Below are 5034 nucleotides of genomic sequence, written 5' to 3'. Positions count from 1 at the left end.
ATAAATTTTCCTTCATTTTTGTCTAATTCTTCCTGACAGAAAGCAATGACACAGGCTCTATAAAGGTTGAGGATCTAGAATGTTCATTTGAAATCACACCTGACACAGCTTTAGGAACTTCTAAACTCTGTCCCAGTGCTGTCCACACTGAGGGTACAATGTAGTAAAACAGCAATGCCACACAAGTGGTAAAACCAGCACCCAGCACATATTTCTATATTGAAATATGTGTGGTTGCATATCTAATGTTTCCTATGAAGCAGCATTCAACATACTACATAAAAATACAATTTATAGATATTTCTAATAATAACTAGAACAATTTTTGGGTGCTGGTGGCTCACGTCTGTCATCAGAGTTACTCAGGAGGCTGAGATCTGAGGGCTGTGGTTTGAAACCAACCCAGGCAGGAGAGTTTGTGAGTGCCTGGATGTTATCCCTTAGCTATTTTGCTCAAGGCTGGTGCCCTTCCTCTTGAGTCACACCTCCACTACTAGTTCTTGCTGGTTGAGAGAAAAGATTCAGATTGTCTGCTCAGGAACCATGGTTCTCAAACCCCAACTTCCTGAGAAGAAAACATGTTAAACACCAGTACCGGCCTTAACTGAAATTTAAGGCATACTTTTGAAAAGTACCTCCTTGGAGCCAATATGGCAGAGAAGTGATAGGGAAAAACCCTAGCTGTCTATATCCAGAGATTTAGGGTCGTAACGTATACTTTTCCCCACAAGATTGAGAACAAAAAAATGTGTATACAGGGCTGGGAAGGTGTCTCAGTGGTAGAGCGCTTGCCTTGCATGCTCAAGGCCCTGGGTTCGATTCCTCAGCACCACATAAGCAAAAGAAAAGAGCCGGAAGTGGCGCTGTGGCTCAAGTGGTAGAGCGCTAGCCTTGAGCTGAAGAGCTGAGGGACGGCGCCCAGGCCCAGAGTTCAGGCCCCACGACCGGACCCCCCCAAAAAAAATGTGTATACAAATAGAGAAACAGGAACAGAAAGGAAAAATCGCTCACAACTGGTATGCTACAAGGTTGGAAAACCACAAAGCACCTTCCCCTAACCCCTCATTCAGTGCCAACAAGGCTGCTAGGCCACAAGAGTAGCACCATGGCTGACTGGGACCCCAGGACCTAAGCAGTGAGACTGCAGCATCCAGACACAGAAAACTTCCCCAGACCTGGCACCTGGCCAGGTGACACAGACCAGCAATGTGTGACTGGGACGTCCAGAACCAGAGAACTTTCATATCACTGCCATCAGCCCACAACCACCTCCAGATCACTAAGTACCTTGCCGGGGACCCTTTCCCCATGGAAGACCACTGCTAGTGGCAACCCTGAGATTAGGCTTGGACCCTTCTCTCCCACCCAAGAAGGGATACCACACTTGAAGAATACAGAGAGGCCAGAGCTCTCCACCTTCCTCCGCCCCCTGCCACCTGTTGGCTTACAGTGGAAGACCACCAGGACTCACAGTGAAAGGCACTAAGACCCTGGGTCATCCACAGCACTGACTATTGGCAGCACCAAACTTACCGGTTTGAAGTTAACACAAACTCCCGTGCTGCTTTGGAAGCCTACTCCTCCCAAAAGCTCCATGCCCAACCCAGAGGCCTGAATCCCACCCTCCATCCTCTTCCTCCCCAAGACTGGACCGGGTGCTCACATGGCAGCGGAGAGCTCACTGGCCTGGGACAAGGCCAGCATATTTCTGCAAGTGCTTGGTGGCTGGGGGACCCAGTGTGGGCTAGTTCACCCAGGGGGGGGGGCAGCCCAGGCCATGCATGGGCCACCACCTGTCAAATGCTAGCATGCCAAGTTCACAACACAGCTCTGGCAATCCCTGAGCCCAGATGCATAAATCACAATGAAAGATTGTAAGAGCCAAGTGCTGGTGGCTCACAACTGTAATCCTAGCTACTCAGGAGTCTCAGCTCTGAGAATCACAGTTTAAAGCCAGCCTGGCAAGAAAGTTTGTGAGACTCTTATCTCCAATAAACCACTCAGGAAACTGGAAATGGAGCTGTGGCTCAAGAGGTAAAGCGCTAGCCTTGAGGTGAAGAGCTGAGGGACAGCGCTCAGATCTAGAGTTCAAGCCCCATGACCAACCAAAAAAAAAGAGAAAAGAAAAGAAAGAAAAAGAAAAGAAGTTCCTCAATCTGGAGAGAAAATCCCATCCACCTGAGAGAAACACACAGAACCCCTAGTGGAAAGGATCCCTAGTAGAGAGAAGAAACCCTTTTAGACATCCAAGTAAAAAAGGATTAGACTCAATAAGCAAGGATCTTTTTTTTCTTTTTCCGGTCGTGGGGCCTGAACTCTGGGCCTGGGCACTGTCCGTCAGCTCTTCAACTCAAGGCTAGTGCTCTACCACTTGAGCCACTGAGCCACCTTCCCAGCCCAAGGAACTGATTTTAAATGCCAATAAATCAGAGAAGGAGATACATTACAATGGAAAGATAATCAGAATCACTGCAGATCTCTCCACACAAACTCTCAATGCAGGGAGAGCATGGACTGGGATAATTCAAGCCCTGAAGTACCAACTCGAGCTGTGTGGGGAAATCTGTGGGGAACACAGGTAGCAAAGATGGCCCTGAGAGGAAGTTGAGTGGGTAGAGCCGGATTTGCTTAGGTTCAGTGTGTAAACAACTCATGGAAGCTTAGGTGCATGATAAGGTGTGGCCTTTCAGTGATTGGTTGGTTCCATTTCCTCCTCTCCCATGCAGTCTTTTGCTTTAAAAAGGGGATGCTCCCTGTTAATAAACGAGTTCCTGCTTGACTTGACTCCCCGCTGCATCTGATTGTCTCCGGGGCTAAGGGAGGCTGGGGAATGAGCCAGCGACCGCACTTCACACTTACCTTTCCTCAGACCCCATCCGCCCAAAGATGGACGAAGACCCAACATCTGGCGCCAATGTGGGGCACGAAAGGAAAAGATACAGGCCGAGGCTCAGCGGTCTTTCGGGGTAAGTGAAACCGTAAGTATGGGAGGAGGAGGCAACATTAGGCCTAGAAAGAGTACAGGAGGACTTGGAAAGTAAAAAGGAAAAGGAACAGGTCAAATTCGACCAGGAACGCACTATCTGTGCATGCAGGGGTGGAGGCAGCTACTCAGGTACCCCTGATGGTCCTAGGCCCCCTATTCCCCTGATTGGAAGGGAGGTACGGCGCCCTACAAGACCTGCAAGAGGGACTTGCAAGACCCAGACCCCTACCCCATGGAGGGGCCAAGGGCTGGGGAAGTAATCTACTCGGAGACCTCCTCTGGAATGGAAGGGCCACCCAAGAGCCCAGACTCTCGGCCACAGGATTCGCTTCCCCAAGCGTATCCAGTCAATGTGGCATCAGGGGCTAACAGGCTCTTGGAATGGTATCCATGGAAAGCTAAGGATCTTAAAGAGCTCCGCCAGGCAGTGGTGGAGAATGGCCCAAACTCTCCCTGGGCCACAGCACATACAGGAGAAAGGACTAAACATTCACAAGCACATTTTCTTCAATGCTTTGCCACCTTGGGTCTACTAGCACAAGTTAAAACCTATAATGGACCCTGTTTTGTCAGTAACGCAATGTCAGAGTTTTTTGACAAATGGCATATTAATCATACTACAGGAATTCCCTATAATCCCCAAGGCCAAGCAATTATAAAAAGAAATCACCAATGTCTTAAGGGGCAATTAAAACAAAAAAGGGGAGTTAGCCCCCTATATACAGTTAACATTTTCAATTTTTCAAAAGGGGCAACTGACTGGGGACAACTGAACCCTAAGCCCCGAGTGAAAGTCAAGTGGAAGGATAAACTAACCATCCCCAAGGGCAACCGGCCCTTGAGAAGCTCTTGTGTTCTTTAACAATTACAGATGGTGATACTCTAGCTGATGGCTGTCCTGACCTTCCCAGTCCCGGCAATGGCTACGGAATCCACATCAACCTCATCGGGTGACCTGGGCAGTGATCAGCACTGGCAATGCAGAAGTCATCAATAGCATCACAAGAGAAGCTGTCCCTTCGACCTTGTGTCCTGACCTTCATTTTGATCACCACCCTATGTCATTACGTATGTACTGTTTAAAACATATTTTTGTAGGAACTATCTATTTTAATGTTACCTGCTCTAATTGTTCTTTTACTAATTGCTTGTACAACCACCTTTTGTTATGCATCCTGTAAATATGTCTAAAATCTGCTCTAGAACAAGCCCCACTTCTGGACTCTAAAGTGGCAAAGACCACTATCCCATCCCTGACTAATGTTAAAGGGCTAATGACGTTGTTGGCCTGGGAATGCTTTTGCTGATGGTTTTTCTATGCCTTCCTTGCATTATACGTGCACTGCAAAACTCTTATGAGCCAGCCAGTTACATAAGATCAAGCTCCAAGTGAATAAATTTCCCCTGAGAGGAACCGCAGCCAGAGACGGGTAAGAGGGGGTGCCAGTCTGACCAACCTAAGACAGGGCCTTCAGCTTTGCTCTGAAGAAGTTCCCGATGATGGGTAAGACAGACAAGGCGATCTACCCAACCCTAGACAGGTGGGTTCGCGTCTTTAAACAGAGACGGGGTGTTGGAGCTGACGGTTAAGTTTAAAGGTCATCTTGACCCCTGCGCTAGCTTAAAGGCATGTACAAGGAACTGGCTTACTTAAAAGACACCAGGTGCCCGGGATTGCTTTGCTATGTCTGCACAGTTTGTTTTAAATTTTACTGCTTGGGACATTTCTAACTGTGGTGGGGCTAATGTTTATTATTGTGCTAGGTGGGGATGAGAGGTAACTGGGACCGGCTCTTATGCACAAGGGACCTCCTTCCAGACTTGCCTCCAACCCCCTGCATGGCCAAATGTAATCCTGTTAAAATAACCTTTACAGAGGAAGGGAAAAAGATAACTAACTGGGAGGTGGATCTACCATTAAAACAAAAAGGGTGAATATGTGGGGAAATCTGCGGGGAACACAGGTAGCAAAGATGGCCCTGAGAGGAAGTTGAGTGGGTAGAGCCGGATTTGCTTAGGTTCAGTGTGTAAACAACTCATGGAAGCTT

This window comes from Dipodomys ordii, unplaced genomic scaffold, assembly GCF_000151885.1.
Source record: "Dipodomys ordii isolate 6190 unplaced genomic scaffold, Dord_2.0 Scaffold105, whole genome shotgun sequence".
Lineage (NCBI taxonomy): Eukaryota > Metazoa > Chordata > Mammalia > Rodentia > Heteromyidae > Dipodomys > Dipodomys ordii.
Note: the sequence above shows the minus strand (reverse complement) of the source record.